Below are 21,226 nucleotides of genomic sequence, written 5' to 3'. Positions count from 1 at the left end.
TTTAATATCAGTTTTTCTTTATATGAAAGAAATGTTTTTCTACAAATGCATTTTCTTCACTTTGTTACGTTAGGTAATTTTTTTAAAGTATTGTGAATTAATGTTTTAAATTTCTTCTGATAAATACCTAAGAGTGGAATTGCTAGCACCCCAATGTTCATAGGAGCATTATTTACAATAGCCAAGGTATAGAAGAAACCTAAGTGCCCATCTATAAATGAACGGTTAAAGAAGACACACACACACACACACACACACACACACACACAATGGAATACTACTCAGCCATAAAAAAGAATGAGATCTTGCCATTTGCAACAACAGAGATGGACCTGGAGGGTATTATGCTTAGTGAAATAAGTCAGAGAAAGACAAATACTGTATGATTTCACCTACATGTGAAATTTATAAAACAAAACAAATGAACAAATATTAAAAAACAGAAACAGACTCACAGATACAGAAAACAAACTAGTGGTTACCAGAGGAGGAGGGTTGGGGGATGGGTAAAGTAGGTGAAGGGGATTAAGAGGTACAAACTTCCAGCTATAAAATAAATGCTGGAGGAGCTTCAAGATGGTGGAGGAGTAAGACGTGGAGATCACCTTCCTCCCCACAAATACATCAGAAATACATCTACATGTGGAACAAGCCCTACAGAACACCTACTGAATGCTGGCAGAAGACCTCAGACTTCCCAAAAGGCAAGAAACTCCCCACGTACCTGGGTAGGGCAAAAGAAAAAAGAAATAACAGAGACAAAAGAATAGGGACAGGGACTTGCACCAGTGGGAGGGAGCCGTGAAGGAGGAAAGGTTTCCACACACTAGGAAGCCCCTTCACGGGTGGAGACTGCGGGTGGCAGAGGGGGGAGCTTCGGAGCCACGGAGGAGAGCTCAGCCACAGGGGTGCGGAGGGCAAAGCGGAGAGATTCCCGCAGAGAGGAGCGGTGCCAACCAGCACTCACCATCCTGAGAGGCTTGTCTGCTCCCCCGCCGGGGCGGGCGGGGCTGGGAGCTGAGGCTCGGGCTGCTGTCGGATCGCAGGGAGAGGACTGGGGTTGGCGGCGTGCACACAGCCTGAAGGGGCTAGTGCACCACGGCTAGCCGGGAGGGAGTCCGGGAAAAAGTCTGCAGCTGCCGAAGAGGCAAGAGACCATTCTTTCCTGGTGCGCGAGGAGAGGGGATTCAGAGCGCCGCCTAAATGAGCTCCAGAGACGGGCGCGAGCCGCGGCTATCAGCACGGACCCCAGAGACGGGCATGAGATGCTAAGGCTGCTGCTGCCGCCACCAAGAAGCCTGTGTGCGAGCACAGGTCACTCTCCACACCGCCCCTCCCGGGAGCCTGTGCAGCCCGCCACCGCCAGGGTCCCGTGATCCAGGGACAACTTCCCCGGGAGAATGCACGGCGCGCCTCGGGCTGCTGCAACGTCACGACGCCTCTGCCGCCGCAGGCTCGCCCCGCCTCCTCCGTACCGCTCCCTCCCCCCCCGGCCTGAGTGAGCCAGAGCCCCCGAAGCAGCTGCTCCTTTAACCCTGTCCTGTCTGAGCGAAGAACAGACGCCCTCAGGTGACCTACACGCAGAGGCGGGTCCAAATCCAAAGCTGAGCCCTGGGAGCTGTGCAAACAAAGAAGAGAAAGGGAAATCTCTCCCAACAGCCTCAGGAGCAGCGGATTAAATCTCCACAATCAACTTGATGCACCCAGCATCTGTGGAATACCTGAATAGACAACGAATCATCCCAAATTCAGGAGGTAGACTTTGGGAGCAAAGATATATATATATATTTTTGCCTTTTTCTCTTTTTGTGAGTGTGTATGTGTATGCTTCTGTGTGTGATTTTGTCTGTATAGCTTTGCTTTTACCATTTGCCCTAGGGTTCTGTCTGTCCGTTTTGGTTTTTTTTTTAGTATAGTTTTTAGCACTTGTTAGCATTGGTGGATTTGTTTTTTGGTTAGGTTATTCCCTTCTTTCTTTCTTTTTTTTTTTTTAATTACTTAAAAAAATTTTTTTTAATAATTATTTTTCATTTTTTATTTTAATAACTTTATTTTATTTTATTTTATTTTGTTTTCTTCTTTCTTTCTTTCTTTTTCTTTCTTTCTTTCTTTCTTTCTTTCTTTCTTTCTTTCTTTCTTTTTCTCCCTTTTATTCTGAGCCGTGTGGATGACAGGCTCTTGGTGCTCCAGCCAGGAGTCAGGGCTGTGTCTCTGTGGTGGGAAAGCCAAGTTGAGGACACTGGTCCACAAGAGACCTCCCAGCTCCACATAATATGAAATGGCAAAAATCTCCCAGAGATCTCCCTCTCAACTCCAAGACCCAGCTTCACTCAACAACTTGCAAGCTACAGTGCTGGACACCCTATGCCAAACAAGTAGCAGGAGAGGAACACAACCCCATCCATTAGCAGAGAGGATGCCTAAAATCATAATAAGGCCATAGATACCCCAAAACACACCACCAGACCTGCCCACCAGGAAGACAAGATCCAGCCTCATCCACCAGAACACAGGCACTAGTCCCCTCCACCAGGAAGCCTACACAACCCACTGAACCAACCTCAGCCACTGGGGACAGACACCAAAAACAACAGGAACTACGAACCTGCAGCCTGCAAAAAGGAGACCCCAAACACAGTAAGTTAAGCAAAAAGAAAAGACAGAGAAACACACAGCAGATGAAGGAGCAAGGCAAAAACTCACCAGACCTAACAAATGAAGAGGAAATAGGCAGTCTACCTGAAAAAGAATTCAGAATAATTATAGTAAAGATGATCCAAATCTTGGAAATAGAATGGAGAAAATACAAGAAACGTTTAACAAGGACCTAGAAGAACTAAAGAGCAAACAAACAGTGATGAACAACACAATAAATGAAATTAAAAATTCTCTAGAAGGGATCAACAGCAGAATAACTGAGGCAGAAGAATGGATAAGTGACCTGGAGCATAAAATAGTGGAAATAACCACTGCAGAGCAGAATAAAGAAAAAAGAATGAAAAGAATTGAGGACAGTCTCAGAGACCTCTGGGACAACATTAAACACACCAACATTCGAATTATAGGGGTCCCAGGAGAAGAAGAGAAAAAGAAAGGGACTGAGAAAATATTTGAAGAGATTATAGTTGGAAACTTCCCTAATATGGGAAAGGAAATAGTTAATCAAATCCAGGAAGCACAGAGAGTCCCATACAGGTTAAATCCAAGGAGAAACACGTCAAGGCACATATTAATCAAACTATCAAAAATTAACTATAAAGAAAAAATAGTAAAAGCAACAAGGGAAAAACAACAAATAACACACAAAGGAATCCACATAAGGTTAACAGCTGATCATTCAGCAGAAACTCTGCCAGCCAGAAGGGAGTGGCAGGACATATTTAAAGTGATGAAGAAGAAAAAGCTACAACAAAGATTATTCTACCCAGTGAGGATCTCATTCAGATTTGACAGAGAAATTAAAACCTTTACAGACAAGCAAAAGCTAAGAGAATTCAGCACCACCACACCAGCTTTACAACAAATGCTAAAGGAACTTCTCTAGGCAGGAAACACAAGAGAAGGAAAAGACATACAAAACAAACCAAAAACAATTAAGAAAATGGTAATAGGAACATACATATCGATAATTATCTTAAATGTAAATGGATTAAATGCTCCAACCAAAAGACATAGACTGGCTAAATGGATACCAAAAACAAGACCCATATATATGCTGTCTACAAGAGACCCACTTCAGACCTAGGGACACATAGAGACTGAAAATGAAGGGATGGAAAAAAGATATTCCATGCAAACGGAAATCAAAAGAAAGTTGGAGTAGCAATTCTCATATCAGACAAAATAGACTTTAAAACAAAGACTATTACAGGAGACAAAGAATGATACTACACAATGATCAAGGGATCAATCCGAGAAGACAATATAACAATTGTAAATATTTATGCACCCAATGTAGGAGCACCTCAATACATAAGACAAATGCTAACAGCCATAAAAGGGGAAATCGACAGTAACACAATCATAGTAGGGGACTTTAACACCCCACTTTCACCAACGGACAGATCATCCAAAATGAAAATAAATAAGGAAACACAAGTTTTAAATGATACATTAAACAAGATGGACTTAATTGATATTCATAAGACATTCCATCCAAAACAACATAATACACATTCTTCTCAAATGCTCATGGAACATTCTCCAGGATAGATCATATCTTAGGTCACAAATCAAGCCTTGGTAAATTTAAGAAAATTGAAATCGTATCAAGTAGCTTTTCCGACCACAACACTATGAGACTAGATATCAATTACAGGAAAAAATCCGTAAAAAATACAAACACATGTAGGCTAAACAATACACTTCTTAATAACCAAGAGATCACTGAAGAACTGAAAGAGGAAATCAAAAAATACCTAGAAATAGATGACAATGAAAACACGATGACCAAAAACCTATGGGATGCAGCAAAAGCAGTTCTAAGAGGGAAGTTTATAGCAATACAATCCTACATTAAGAAACAAGAAACATCTCAAATAAACAACCTACCCTTTCACCTAAAACAATTAGAGAAAGAAGAACAAAAAAACCCCAAAGTTAACAGAAGGAAAGGAGTCATAAAGACCAGATCAGAAATAAATGAAAAATAAATGAAGGAAACGATAGTAAAGATCAATACAACTAAAAGCTGGTTCTTTGAGAAGATAAACAAAATTGATAAACCATTAGCCAGACTCATCAAGAAAAAAAGGGAGAAGACTCAAATCAATAGAATTAGAAATGAAAAAGGAGAAGTAACAACTGACACCGAAGAAATACAAAGGATCATGAGAGATTACTACAAGCAACTCTATGCCAATAAAATGGACAACCTGGAAGAAATGGACAAATTCTTAGAAATGCACAACCTTCCGAGACTGAACCAGGAAGAAATAGCAAATATAAACAGACCAATCACAAGCACTGAAATGGAGACTGCGAATAAAAATCTTCCAACAAACAAAAGCCCAGGACCAGATGGCTTCACAGGGGAATTCTATCAAACATTTAGAGAAGAGCTAACACCTATCCTTCTCAAACTCTTACAAAATATAGCAGAGGGAGGAACACTCCCAAACTCATTCTACGACGCCACCATCACCCTGATACCAAAACCAGACAAAGATGTCACAAAGAAAGAAAACTACAGGCCAATATCACTGATGGACATAGATGCAAAAATCCTCAACAAAATACTAGCAAACAGAATCCAACAGCACATTAAAAGGATCATACACCATGATCAAGTGGGGCTTATCCCAGGAATGCAAGGATTCTTCAATATACATAAATCAGTCAATGTGATACACCATATTAACAAATTTAAGGAGAAAAACCATATGATCATCTCAATAGATGCAGAGAAAGCTTTTGACAAAATTCAACACCCATTTATGATAAAAACCCTCCAGAAAGTAGGCATAGAAGGAACTTTCCTCAACATAATAAAGACCATATATGACAAACCCACAGCCAACATCGTCCTCAATGGTATAAAACTGAAACCATTGACACTAAGATCAGGAACAAGACAAGGTTGCCCACTCTCACCACTATTATTCAACATAGTTTTGGAAGTTTTAGCCACAGAAATCAGGGAAGAAAAAGAAATAAAAGGAATCCAAATCGGAAAAGAAGAAGTAAAGTTGTCACTGTTTGCAGATGACATGATACTATACATAGAGAATACTAAAGATGTCACCATAAAACTACTAGAGCTAATCAATGAATTTGGTAAAGTAGCAGGATACAAAATTATGCACAGAAATCTCTTGCATTCCTATACACTAATGATGAAAAATCTGAAAGTGTAATTAAGAAAACACTCCCATTTACCATTGCGACAAAAAGAATAAAATATCTAGGAATAAACCTACCTAAGGAGACAGAAGACATGTATGCAGAAAATTATAAGACACTGTTGAAAGAAATGAATGATGATACAAATAGATGGAGAGATATATACCATGTTCTTGGATTGGAAGAATCAACATTGTGAAAATGACTTTACTACCCAAAGCAATCTGCAGATTCAATGCAATCCCTATCAAACTACCACTGGCATTTTTCACAGAACTAAGACAAAAAATTTCAAAATTTGTATGGAAACACAAAAGACCCGGAATAGCCAAAGCAATCTTGAGAATGAAAACCAGAGCTGCAGGAATCAGACTCCCTGACTTCAGACTATACTACAAAGCTACAGTAATCAAGACAGTATGGTACTGGCACAAAAACAGACATATAGATCAATGGAACAGGACAGAAAGCCCAGAGATAAACCCACACACATATGGTCAGCTTATTTTTGATAAAGGAGGCATGAATATACTATGGAGAGAAAACAGCCTCTTCAATAAGTGGTGCTGGGAAAACTGGGCAGCTATATATGAAAGAATGAAATTAGAACACTCCCTAACACCATACACAAAAATAAACTCAAAATGACTACAGACCTAAATGTAAGGCCAGACACTATCAAACTCTTAGAGGAAAACATAGGCAGAACATTCTATGACAGTGTTCGTAAATCACAGCAAGATCCTTTTTGACCCACCTCCTAGAGAAATGGAAATAAAAACAAAAATAAACAAATGGGACCTAATGAAAATTAAAAGCTTTTGCACAAAAAAGGAAACCATAAACAAGATGACAAGACAACCCTCAGAATGGGAGAAAATATTTGCAAACGAAGCAACTGACAAAGGATTAATCTCCAAAATATACAGGTAGCTCATGCAGCTCAATATCAAAAAAAAAACAAACAACCAAATCCAAAAATGGGCAGAAGACCTAAATAGACATTTCTCCAAAGAAGATATACAGATTGCCCACAAACACATGAAAGGAGGCTCAACATCACTAATCATTAGAGAAATGCAAATCAAAACTACAGTGAGATATCATGTCACACTGGTCAGAATGGCCATCATCAAGAAATCTGCAAACAATAAATGCTGGAGAGGGTGTGGAGAAAAGGGAACCCTCTTGCACTGTTGGTGGGAATGTAAATTGATACAACCACTATGGAGAACAGTATGGAGGTTCCTTAAAAAACTAAAAATAGAGCTACCATATGACCCAGCAATCCCACTACTGGCCATATACCCTGAGAAAACCATAATTCAAAAAGAGTCATTTACCAAAATGTTCATTGAAGCTCTATTTACAATAGCCAGGACATGGAAGCAACCTAAGTGTCCATCATCGGATGAATGGATAAAGAAGATGTGGCACATATATACAACGGAATATTACTCAGCCATAAAAAGAAACGAAATTGAGGTATTTGTAATGAGGTGGATGGAATTAGAGTCTGTCATACAGAGTGAAGTAAGTCAGAAAGAGAAAAACAAATACAGTATGCTAACACATATATATGGAATCTAAGGAAAAAATAAAATAAAAAAGGTCATGAAGAACCTAGTGGCAAGACGGGAATAAAGACACAGACCTACTAGAGAATGGACTTGAGGATATGGGGAGGGGGAGGGGTAAGATGTGACAGGGTGAGAGAGTGGCATGGACATATATACATGACCAAATGTAAAATAGATAGCTAGTGGGAAGCAGCCGCATAGCACAGGGAGATCAGCTTGGTGCTTTGTGACCACCTAGAGGGGTGGGATAGGGAGGGTGGGAGGGAGGGAGACGCAAGAGGGAAGAGATATGGGAACATATGCATATGTATAACGGATTCACTTTGTTATAAAGCAGAAACTAACACACCATTGTAAAGCAATTATACTCCAATAAAGATGTTAAAAAAAAAAAAAAAAGAAATGAAGACCCAGCACAGTGAAAAATAAATAATAAAAATAAATAATAAAAATAAATAATAAATAAATTTAAAAAGAAATTAAAAAATATATATATATAAATAAAAATAAAATAAAATAAAATAAATATCACAGGGATGTTATATACAGTACAGGGAATATAGTCGATATTTTATAATAATTATATGTGACGTGTAATCTCTAAAAATATCAAATTACTATATTGTATACCTGAAAGTAACGCAATATTGTAAGTCAACTATACATCAATTTTAAAACTATATATTTCAATATTCCTGAAATACTCTCAGAAATCTGGGCTATTAGCCTTTCTTTTGTTAAACCTCTTCCCCAGAATAGCCACTCTACTTATGCAGACATGAAAATGAGACCACATTACATACTGGATTTTACATTTATAATCTTTAGAAACAATATTCCTAGTCCAGGCCCACTGAGTCATGAAAACATCCTCAGAAGTTCTAGGGCATGCTTTTATTAACAACACTTTTCACAGAAATTGACATATCTGCACTCTCATGGAGATGGCATAATTAGTTTACTAACATAGCCCTTAAGAGCTTGGAAAGGAAGTTATGAGGGAAACCAGTCCCATTTCAGACAAATTCTTTGCTCCCAGCCGTGATGAACTGTCCAGTTCTCTCGGAAGCATCCTACCCTACAGCCTTCGTAGGGAATATAGCCCTGCTGACACCTAGATCTGGGGCTTCTGGCCTCCAGAACCGTGAGACAGTGAATGTCTGTTATTTTAAGCCATCCAGCTTGAGATAATGTGTTACACCAGCTCCAGGAAATAAGCACAGTCATTATCTGGATCCTCCAACTACCTGCCCTAGTGTTGAAGCTGGAAGGCAACCAGGGCCATGGTGGGTGGGATTTCCTGGCTGTCAGGTGATTGATTGGGTTGTTGCCAAAGAAAGGAGAAGTCTCAGTTCACGATGGGTCCCATGAGATTGACGTGGAAAGAATGAAGTCAGAGGGAAGAAGCTAGAACAGAGAAAGCAAGTAGAAAAGAAGAGGTGAAGAGCAGAGGAAATGCTGGTGGGGCAGATGGGCTGGAGCAGCCTCGCCCGACAGTGGTCACGGTCTCAGGAAGACACAGCAGGCAAAGGGGCCAGTGAGCAGTGGGAGAGGGAGCCCAGGATAAAGATGGAGCTCCTGAAAAGGCAGATGAAGACTCTTAAAATACTGTGGTAACCCTAAGAGAGAATCTGTGACTGGCTTGTAGAAGGAAAATGCAGTTGTCTGGCATCAACCCATTCATGGCTCTGGAGAGACCAAGTTTCCAAATATTCCTTAGACTCTGGGTAAAATAAGCCACTATAACTGCCTTGTCCCCAAGATGGTCACATAAGAACATCCCAGTGTGCTTTCAGTAGAAACGTCACCTGTTACTGAGTTCACTTCTTTTACTTCATAATTTAAAAGCAGTTTGTGAAATTTTTAACAAATTTATTCAACTGAGTTGTATTGTTTTTTAAAAGATGACATAAGAGATTCAAACTGGGCCATGACTTTAGATGGTAATGATCTCTTTTTTAAAAACCTTAAGTAAAGACATTTGTGTGTTTTGAGCGTCCTTGTGTCTGTACATGGACTATTTTTGAAGGACTTTAAGCATATCAGTTAAACTCGAAAAAAATCTTCCTGGAAACCCCTGGGAACTATGAGTATAAGCAGACTGAGAATATACTGGGTGTGTTATCTTCTGCTAATAACCCATCCATCAAACTCTGGGGAAGGGAACATGTGTCATGGATGGATGGTGCCTCACATTTACCTGCTGTTTTCAGAAACACTGATTTCACCACATTTACCTGTGGTGAAGGAGCCTTTCAGAACCAAAGACTTAACCGAGACGAATGAGGCTATTGTTACAACAAAACAGAATATGTCCCAAGAAACAGGGCTGATGTCCTCCAATACTTCTGTCTTCTTCCTGCTTCTCACTGATCTCACTGATGCCAAGTGGGCGTGTGCTGGAGCTGACCAGCACTGAATGGAGACAACATCGACCAATAGGCTGAAAAACGTTTCTCATTAATTATGCACAGTCCCTTAGTGGAAATTCTGACCTGCTGTCACCTTAAAAAGGCATATTTTTAATGCTACTTGTGCTTCAAATTCTGTTGAAAGAAAACCACGTGAGATCTTAGAAAACACTGTAGTTTCATATGTCTGTAGAACTGTCTTTACTTAACAATGATGACTTTAAAGTATAAGAAAAAGATACAAACCATAGAAATTATCACACTGTTGAAGAATGCCCTTACTTTATTACACTCTACCAGCCAACAGCACAATATAACGTGAAAAAGAAATAAAGCCTGCAGGACTGAAGAGAAACAGCGCTACTGCAGAAATAAGAATGTTAAATGCTTCTGGCTGTCAATCATTGACAAGAGCTCTCTGGTCTATTAAAAAAAGAACTAGGGAGAAAGTTACTTGGGTTTTTTAATTTAGTACCTTAGTTGTGGAAGAGAACCAGGATAGAAGGTCCAGTGTATCATGCAATTACAAATGTCTTCATGCAAACTTTCTGAAAAACTGCAAATGACGAGAAAACAAGTAACTCAATAAATCACATTTGGCGGCATGTCCCCAGCTCAAAAAAGATTCAGCCAAATATCCTAGCTGTTCACATCGATAGAACAACCCAGCAATTGATGTTCATAGTCATATCACAGAAGACTAAAGGAAATAATTGCATTAAGTACAGGATAATCACTTTACAAAGTCAGGAAAATATTTAATATGGTTCACAAAGATTTCCATACAAAGGGCAAAAAAAAAAAAAAAAAAGGAGGGGATGGCACATAAAAGTACTGTTCAGAAACCTTATTGTCTGGTGTGCTTTTTTGTCCAATTTTGCCAGATAACCAAAGAGTCTTTATTTCCATAGACAAGAAAATGCTGTTCATGGACATTGAAAGAATAAATGGACAGCATAGGAAACATAATTTGGTGCCTGTTCAAAGGTTATTCTTAAGCACTGGCTTAAAAACACTCCCATTCACTTAAAGAATATCTGGTCCCTGGAATAAATGAGTGTGCTCTGTGGATGGTGATAGCAGGAATCTGAAAAGATGACATTTAGAAAATGCCATGGCTGGTCCACTAGTGTTTACTTGTTGCATCATTGGAAACTGTTTTACTCCAGAGAGACCTAGGGCTGCACAGGGAGCATGGTGGGTACCTGCAGGGCAACAGCATGAATCACTGGGATTGCTAACATTTGAAGCACCAACTGCTAAACGGAGGAATACGTGTGCTACCTTAGACTAACCTGGCACCACTGCTGATAGGAAATTTCTAAGTTCATCTGAATTTTTCAAACGTCTGAGATTACAAACCTGGGGCATTTTATTCTGGTTAAGGAAGGAACAGCTACACAATCCCCAGTCAGCGCTGCTTGCACTTGCTTGGTAAGTTCCTTTCACTTTGTGGGTGTCTGACTGTGTTCAAAAGAGTTCTGATCCAACTGATGATTTCAGAGCTTTTAATTAAGCAAAGATTCAGGTCCCTACCTCTGAATAACTGAATGTAACTATACCTTGAGGGCAATGGTTATTTAAATAAACAAGGCAATTCGAACTCAAAAGCCCATTTCCAAATATAATGCAGCAGAGTAGTTCATAATTTAAAGAATATCTGCTTCACATCACCTAAAGGAACGTTTGGATGTCTATCATGGATGCTAATGGAGCACAAATAATGAAATGTGACTAACCCTCACGAAACTGAAAAGCATGTACTAGGAAGAAGATAAGAGGCTGTCATAGCAAAGAGCACACAGTGTTAATGTGAGGATTAATGCCTATATAGGGTCAGCAGGTAATAAATGGTGATTTGTTGATTAGGCTGTAAATTCTGTCTTTATTATGGGGGTTTTCCCAGCCTTATACCCTAAAACGAACACTCTTCTGTTACTTATAAAACCAAGTTAAATCCCACATCTTCCACTTCCCATGTGACCTTGGGCAAGTTACTTTACTTCCCTGAATCTCAATTTCCTCATCTGTCCAGTGGAATGACCGACTTCCCTCAAAGAGTGCAAATCTAGACAGAGTGCTTGCCCATGGTATATAATATTAGTATTAGTTTAAAAGTCAGTTAAAATCAGTGCTTAAAATCAGGAGTGTGCATCACTAAAAATCTTCATGGCTGTGTTTCTGTATAACTATATCCATCAGGAAGATGTAGGAAAGTTATAGTTTCATAGAACAATTAAGCGTATGATAGGCCAGAAGCTCCCTTGAAAGGAAAAGAAGTCCCTTGGAAGGAATATGATTCAAACTGGCACTGCACTCCATCTCTTACAAAGCTATCCATGCATTCAAACACACATTTACTGAGTTCTCGCTTCATTTCTTCCATCCTCCACTTCATATGACACATCGATTTTCTACAATATGCCAAGATCCATGCACTTGATTTCACATTCATTATTTTGTCACTGCTCAGAAAAATGTTTAAAGTATTATTAGTTCAATAGTTTTTAAAATGAGAAAACAGCAACTCAGACCATTGGAAGGGCATCTCCAAAGTTGCATCAGTGAAGAAAAGAAAAGCCAGTGTTGGACCTTGTGTTACAACCTCTGGGCCTGTTGAAATATCCCACGTGGCTAAAACCGCCAGGCATGAACTGGGTGCTGAGGGTTCCATTAACTACCTCAGGTACGTATGTGTGTGCCCTACCCTCTCTTTCCCACAGAGCAGCCAGTCACCTCTGAAAACCACAGGTCTGGCCATTTCTTACCTGCTCACCACCCATAGAGTTCTGGCCGTTGCACTCGGACTGAAATCCCAAAGCTTAGCCCTTCACCATGGCCACGCCCACGCCCACTCTCTAGCCTCACCTCTGGCTTACTCCCTCCATCCCCACCCCATCCAGCCATCACATTGTCATACTCAGCTCTTCCCTGCTTCTGCCTGGGTCTTCCTTTGCTGCACTCTCAGCCATACATATTTCAAACCAAATTAAAGTCCGTGTCTTCTTCTTGGACTCATACTGACTCACTTTGTTCTAATTCTATTATGGTTTATTCTTTACCAGAGAAGCAGAGTCACTAAGCCACTGCTGTAACCTAAAGCAGAGCTGCCCTTGAGCCTGCCTACATCAGCCAAACTGACACAGCAAAAGTAAACAATCTGTCTAAGCCATTGGGTTATAGGGTTGTTTGTTATGCAGCAACAGCTAACTGATACACTGATTTTAGGGTTTGCCTTAGAGATTACAACATGCACCTTCAATTTATTAAACTCTGATATTAATTGATACTTCCCAGATGATGCAAAGAACTTTGAACATGTAAACTCCATTTACCCATTCAAATGTACATTATTTTTGTATATATTAAATATTTATTTATTCAAACTCTACAAGACACTATTATTAGTAGGGTAGTTTTTTACCATCACTCTTTATATTTATCCTATTTACTAAACCTAATTTCTTCCTGTCTCTCTAATCTTCTAGGTTGGAATTAATTTCACTCTGCCTAAAGATAGCCCTTTAGAATTTCTGTTAGAGCAGTTCTACTGGTTACAAATGCTCTTGATTTTTTTTGTCCCAAAATGTTTTTATTTCACCTTTATTTTTGCTACAAATTGAATTCTAAATTGGCAGTTATTTTACGTCAGCACAAGAAAAAGAGACACTATTTTCTGGTTTTAATTTTTGCTGTTGTTCTCAGGATTTGATCTAGATGTTGTTTTTCTGAAAGTTAATATTTATTATTTCTCTACTTTCTTTTAAGATATTTATCTTTCTCTTTGGTATTATCAGCATCACTATTTTATTTTCAATCTCTTCTCTCTGATGTCTGCTGGGACTCCGATTTAATAAGTTTCATTTCTTCTTATTTCATTCTGTATATCTTTTCTACTTCAAATATTTTTAAATCCTTTTACATTTCTGTGTCTAAATTTGGATTTTTCTTGCCCATCTTCCGGTTCACTAACTCCCTTTTCAGCTGTGGCTCCTGTGCTGCTAAATCCACTTGTTGAGTTTTTAATTAACTTATAACATTTTGCAGCTCTAGAATTTCTATTTGGTTCTTTGTCAAAATTGCAATGTCACTTGTTTGTTTCTAGAACTGTTCATCTTTTTAGTCCTTTTTCATTATCTTCTGATTATAGTAAATATCATTATTTAAAAGTTTGTACTTGTTGATTCCAATATCTCATAGCTTTTCATGTTTTCTTTTTCTTTTCATTCATGTGGTTTCTCTATGTATGCCAGGCTATCTTTGATTTTTGTGCCAAGAATTTTATTTTTCTAGACCCCTAGGGCACTAGCAATCTAGGATCAAAGTTATCCAGTTTCAGAAAGTGATGTTTTTCTGAGCACCCAGGTGACTCAATGTTGGGCTGCAACCTATGTAAAAGCTGGTTTCCTAGGGTGCAAACTTTCACATTCCAAGAAAAGGCAAAAGAGATTTATCAAGGTCCTACTTTGGTGGACCTCCAACTCCCACATTTGTCCCTCTAAGAGCCTGACAAATGAACCACTTCACCTCTTAACCTGTGTTGTATAATAGCAAATGCTCCAAGGCCAACGCTGTCCAAATGCTAACTTCACCCTTATGGATTTCTCCTAGTCTTGGCCAAATAACTCAGTACCTTGTTAAGCCTCTTTTGTGTTCAAGAACATTTTTCTTTAACATCTTTATTGGAGTATAATTGCTTTACAATGGTGTGTTAGTTTCTGCTGTATAACAAAGTGAATCAGCTATACATATACATATATACCCATATCTCCTCCCTCTTGCGTCTCCCTCCCAACCTCCCTATCCCACCCCTCTAGGTGGCCACAAAGCACCTAGCTGAACTCCCTGTGCTTCAAGAACATTTTTATAACCTATAATTTACTCTATATGTTGTTCCAGTAGTCTTTAGTGGGAGGGTTGAACTGAATTCCTAGTCCACTAACATGCTAGTAGAAACCTCCTTCTTTTGCTCTTAAATACACAAATCTGGCCTTCTGCATGCACAATGCCACTGAAATTTGAAACAGTTATTGTCAAATCCAATCTTCCCAACACACCAAGCTAATCCTAACCCTCAGTAAATAACCTTTATTCACTACTAAGCAGTATGTTAATGCTGTCCTCCAGTATTTTCTATCTATACATAGAAACATACATGTGTATACACACACACACACCCTTGCACACACATAGACCAAGAAAAGTGCAAAATACACATATTGATATGTAACTCACTCTTTTCACTTAACAGTTTAAGTGTTTAATTTTTTACACGCTAAATCTTTTGCATGTCAATGTCTATAATCACATGCCATTCTTATTAAAATTTATGTATCACTCCAGGTATGTATTTACTAAAATGTATTATCTTATTCTCTTTTTGCTGGACATTTAGTAATTTTCTTTCTGCTTTTTTAAATTTTAAATAATGCTGCAATTAATTCCCTTGAATATGAATATGTATATTCTTGTGCAATTTTATTTTTGCATAGATTCCTTGAAATGTTAATACTGAGTCACAGTGTACAGGGATTTAACATTTTTAACTTAAAAATCTATTAAGATACTGCCAAATATCTTCACTACATTTGGAAATCTTAATTTCTTACTTTGGGATAAATTGGTATGAAATTCCAGTTCTAACTTCAGTTTATGTTGATTTACGTTTAATGGACATCTAATTGAAAAAAGAAACCTCATGGGACTATATGATCTTCAATAAGATAATCCTGAATTTACTAAATTATGATACTTATTTGTCTATTTCATCAACCAATTGTGCAAAAGTTTTATTAAAATTTGGCTATTAAACATCTATGGTCTATAATGTCAATCAATTAATCTTTCAAAGTAATCAGAATGTGCATCCTTCTTTTGTGACCATTTTTTTAACCCATCTCTCTGTAACTCTGAAGTTTCTTCTCATATCTTAAAAATTTATATGATTTTTTAACTGTTTATTTTATATTCTAGTATAGTTGATTAACAACGTTGTGTTCTTTTCAGATGTACAGCAAAGTGATTCAGTTATACATATACATGTATCTATTCTTTTTCAAATTCTTTTCTCATTTATGTTGTTACATAATATTGAGCAGAGTTCCCTGTACTATCCAGTAGGTCCTTGTTGGTTAGCTATTTTAAATATAGCAGTGTGTACATATCAATCCCAAATTCCCAGTCTATCCCTTCCCCCCACCCTTCCCTGCCCCGTAACCATAAGTTTCTTTTCTAAGTCTGTGAGTCTGTTTCTGTTTGTAAATAAGTTCATTTGCATCATTTCTTTTTAGATTCCGCATATAAGTGATATCATACAATATTTCTCTTTGTCTGACTTACTTCACTCAGTATGACAATCTCTAGGTCCATCCATGTTGCTGCAAATGGTATTATTTCATTCTTTTTAATGGCTAATATTCCATTATATATATATATATACCACATCTTCTTTATCCGTTCATCCGTCGATGGACATTTAGGTTGCTTCCATGTCTTGGCTATTGTAAACAGTGCTGCAATGAACATTGGGGTGCATGTATCCTTTCAGACCATGTTTTTCTCTGGATATATGCCCAGGAGTGGGATTGCAGGATCATACAGTAGCTCTATTTTTAGTTTTTTAAGGAACCTCCGTACCGCTCTCCGTAGTGACTATAACAATTTACATTCCCACCACCTGTGTAGGAAGGTTCCCTTAGAATGTGCACACTTTTATGTGTTAAACAAATAGGTTTAAAACTCACTGAAAGTCGTCATTTGGAAGATTATTAGATGACAGAAAATTGTTTTCAGTTTTTTAAGTATGTGGACATAAATAATTTTAAAGAGGACAATAACTTCAGCAACACTATCATATGGCTCCAATTACAATGAAGAAAATATATCCATATGTCTGTTTCCCAATGCTTTTGTCAGGGTGAATGTTTCTTTCAAAATGTTATTGCTTTCTCATGCTTTGTTAAAATGCCATCTTTACCTGGATGAAATATATTAGTTGTTTTTTTTAATTGAAGTGTAGTTGATTTACAATATTATATTAGTTGCAGGTGTATAGCACAATGATTCAGTATTTTTGCAGAGTATACTCCATTATAAGTTATTACAAGATAATGGCCATAATTCCCTGTGCTATACACTGTATCTTTGCTGCTGATTTATTTTATACATAGTAGTTTGTGAAGGGGGGAGGGACAAGTTAAGGGTAGGTACACGATTAACAGATATCTTAGCTGTTTTTTTAAATTAAAGTGTAGTTGATTTACAATATTATATTAGTTGCAGGTGTATAGCCCAGTGATTCAGTATTTTTGCAGAGTATACTCCATTATAAGTTATTACAAGATAATGGCCATAATTCCCTGTGCTATACACTGTATCTTTGTTGCTTATTTATTTTATATGTAGTAGTTTGTGAAGGGGGGAGGGACAAGTTAGGGGTGGTAGGTATAGGATTAACAGATACAGTAGCTGTTTTTACACTTAGAAGCTACTTACTACTGGCATCATGTCTCAGGATGTCATCTTGTGGGAAGTGGTGGAGGAGGCTCCTCTCCCCACCCCCACCCCATCATCTCCCCCATAGTTGAAAAGAGCATGTGTTCTTCTGAGACAGGCAGTGTTTCTCAGGTGTTAGGGACACCACGAGAGAGCCCTTTGGCACAACACAGATCTTTCTTACGCTGTTGGGAATCAGGGTTTGGAGAGCAGTAAAATGTGGGTGCAAATATACAGAGAAAGAGTTCCCGTTTATCATACCCTGAAGAGATTAATAAGTCCAAGCCCAAGGCAATATAACACGGAACGTTTTAGAAAGCATTTTCAGAAACTGTCTTCTCCCCCAAAGGTAAATCATAACTTCAATGGAGTAGGTGTCCAAGACCCAGCAATCTGTCTAATGATCACCCAAAATTCACTCCTTTGGGGCAGATTGCTGTGTAGAGCTCAGCTGGCAGAGATGTGACAAGGACGGAATTACATTAGGACAAACTTCCTGACAGGTAACAGACACATGGCCTGAGGTTAAATCCAAATGTCTTCTTCAAACAGTTAACGTAGCACAGAGAATGCAGACATGTGACTGGTTCTTATTTTACCTTGATACTCAGACAACAACATATATCTGAAATTGAAATGCTGTTGGTTGTGTGTTGAATTGTCCTAATTGTCATTAGTATTCATATTATTTACAAGTCAGATAAATTACAGGCTAACCTTCTGTTTTTGATAACTATATTATGAAACAATTATGATATCTACCTAGATTTGAAAATTTCTGACGTGAGGAAGATGAACAAATTCAGTGATCTTATAACAGTTAAAAATAATGTGCATTTATTATGTGCAAATGATAGAAACATTTTCTCTGGAGATCAGATTGTATTAAAGTACAACACAGGTCGCTGCAGTTTTGTGAATTCAGCTTGTTCTTTGCAAAATTATTCATGCCTGGTCTAAATATTCTTACATCTTACCACAGTGCAGCAGATGCTCATTTTGTACCAGACAGGGTTCAGGTACTGGACAAAGATGAAAAACAGCCCATGCTCCCCATTCTACTTTAGTCATGTGTTTGTCTGTCTTCCTTTCCTACTAGGAAATGAGTGCCTTGAGGACAGAGCCTGTGGGATTCATGTCTGCATAGCACATGAAATAATATCCTGTAGCATCTCAAATATGCTTGTTGAATTAACTAACGAATCGATCCAATTACTGTTCTTTCTTAAATTCAAAGTCTTGGCTCCAAGTGATCAGTGGTTTCATTTTCGGTGGGAATCAGTGATTCTTGACAAACCCAACAGTTTCTTCTCTAAAAGGTGAGCCGATCAGTAGAGACACTTTTCCTGAAGTGCTTGCATTGTGATTTCTGCGTTCCCAAGAGGTGGGAAGCTATGGTATCATAACGCTTACCTGCCTTCACCACGAGTGTTTGTATAGAAGAGAATGGCCAGCATTACAAAAATGGCTTCACTGTAAAAGATAAAACCCCAGTCTTTGATGATGCCACGTGTCGAGTCTGACATCTGTCCCACTCGCCCCACCCCCAAGGAGTTTCTAGCGGAGAAAAGGGAACCAGGACAGGTAAACAAACATCCTGAGTAAGGCTGATGACCTGTATGGCCAGCGCCCAGAGAGAAGCAGATGCTCTGGGAATGCAGAGGAAGAGCAGTCCCTTCTGGGTCTGGACATCCACTGCAGCTCCTTAAAAATATAGCCTCTGTGTCCGCTGTCTCAGGCACCGGAGGAGAAGTCAGCCAGGTTTGGGTGTGGGTCCCTGCTTTGTTGCGCACAGCAGCGTGGTGTTGTCTGTTGTTTAGCCTTCTGCACTTCCATACCCTCACATGTCAAATGGGAACAAAAATACTTACCTTGAAGGTTTTAATAAAAAAACAGATGTGTAACTAGCACAACGATGAGTCCACATCACTTCTGGTTTCCTGGAATCTGAACCATGACCAAGACAGGCAAGGCCATTTCCCTCAAAGAGCTGACTTTCCCCTCAGTGGGTGGATGAGCAAGAAGCAAGAACGAATGAAGAAGACCTGGAATTGCCAAGTGAGATCAAGAAATAAAGCTGGCAACAGGGAGAGACTGGCTTCAGAGTAAGGTGCGCCGATGGCAGGAACCTGTGAGTAAGACAAAAACGCAAGGTCATCAGCACGTCAAAGCCTGCTTTCCTAACCACAAACACCATAGCTTCTTTCACAGTGATGCGCGTTTCCCACCTGTGCCAGGCATCGCTGTGCTTCCTGTTCTCTCTCGTGGCCCAGAAGCTCCTCTAACAAACCTGGGTAGTTTTTACACCTGTGGCCTTTGTGGCTGAGAATCATGCTGTTGCAACATTTGTACCCTTGTAAGTCTAGTCATGGACCTACAAAGGAAGCGTAATTATGGCTTTGGTACAAAAAGCACATTGAACACTAGGTTCACTTTTCTAAAATATGGAATGAGATTTCATTAAATTTTCCAAAATTAAAGAACTACAACTTAAGGGTTTTTATTTAAAATTATGAGTTGTTCATTATAATTTGTATTTTCGTCTCTTAATTTTAATAAATAATTTTGGATCTTTAGAATATAAATGACATTTTGGAAAAAAAATCTTAAAATGATTTCAAATTTTCAAAAATGTTACGTTTTCTTTAATATACTTTTTAAAGTGCACTTTTAATACAATGATATTTTACTCTTTAATCATTTAGATCATTATTGTCTAACAGAATATCAGTTTTGTTCAAATTATATTAAAATAATAATAAATTGTATGGAATAAATATACAGTAACTTACAAATTACACATGTATGTAATGTTATTACTACTGCAACCTGCATAGTCCATGAACAGGACATCCAGATATGAGCAAGGATGATCAATTTCTTGGTTTTTTTAAATTAATTAATTAATTTGGCTGTATTGGGTCTTTGTTGCTGCGCCCATGCTTTCTCTAGTTGTGGCGAGCGGGGGCCACTCTTCGCTGCGGTGCGTGGACTTCACGGGCTTCTCATTGCAGTGGCTTCTCTTTCTGCGGAGCACAGACTCTAGGAGCACGGGCTTCAGTAGTTGTGGCTCGTGGGCTCTAGAGCTCAGGCTCAGTAGTTGTGGTGCACGGGCTTAGTTGCTCTGCGGCATGTGGAATCTTCCCGGACAAGGGCTCGAAACCATGTCCCCTGCATCGGCAGGCGGACTCTCAACCACTGCACCACCAGGGAAGCCCAAGGATGATCAATTTCAGTTGCCTTTTATTCTAGATGACTTTCAGTGATTTGAAACAATAGTTTTTAATTTGTTCATTAAAGTGGTACACTTGTCAGAAAGGATGAAGAAATATATTTAACTTTTTGTTAGCTTGACTTATAACTTTCAGATATTTATATATATGGAGTGCAGGCCTCCATGTGTAACCTTGTCGTGACTTCCCTGAATAGGAATAGCTGAACTGAATACATAGTATGTCAATGATAGGGCTGTAGAAAAAGTGACTCAGTGTAAGGGACACATGGGTGCCAAGTGACACATGAGCAGATCACTGGAGGAAGAGAAGGAGCAGGCAGTGTGGATACCTGGACAGGGGGATAACAAAGGAGAAGTGATCAATGCAAAGGTGCAAGGTTGGAGCACCCTGATGTGCTCAGAGAAGATGGAGAGAGGGGGATGGGATTTGAGGAGATACTTCGACTTTCATCTGTTTTATAGATTGGGGTTTTTTGGAATAAATCACTGGAAAAACAAAAAGAGAAATTGCTGCCAAAATGCTTGAAAAAACTTCTTGTGAATGATCATGGTTTGCTCTTTGCTCTGGTGTCAAGGAAACTCAGGGCTATTTCTGTGAGCCTGTGCTGGTGATTAAACAGTATGAAAAGATGCTCAATATCATTAATTATTAGAGAAATTCAAAT

The sequence above is a fragment of the Balaenoptera ricei genome, chromosome 3 (genome assembly GCF_028023285.1).
Source record: "Balaenoptera ricei isolate mBalRic1 chromosome 3, mBalRic1.hap2, whole genome shotgun sequence".
NCBI lineage: Eukaryota > Metazoa > Chordata > Mammalia > Artiodactyla > Balaenopteridae > Balaenoptera > Balaenoptera ricei.
Note: the sequence above shows the minus strand (reverse complement) of the source record.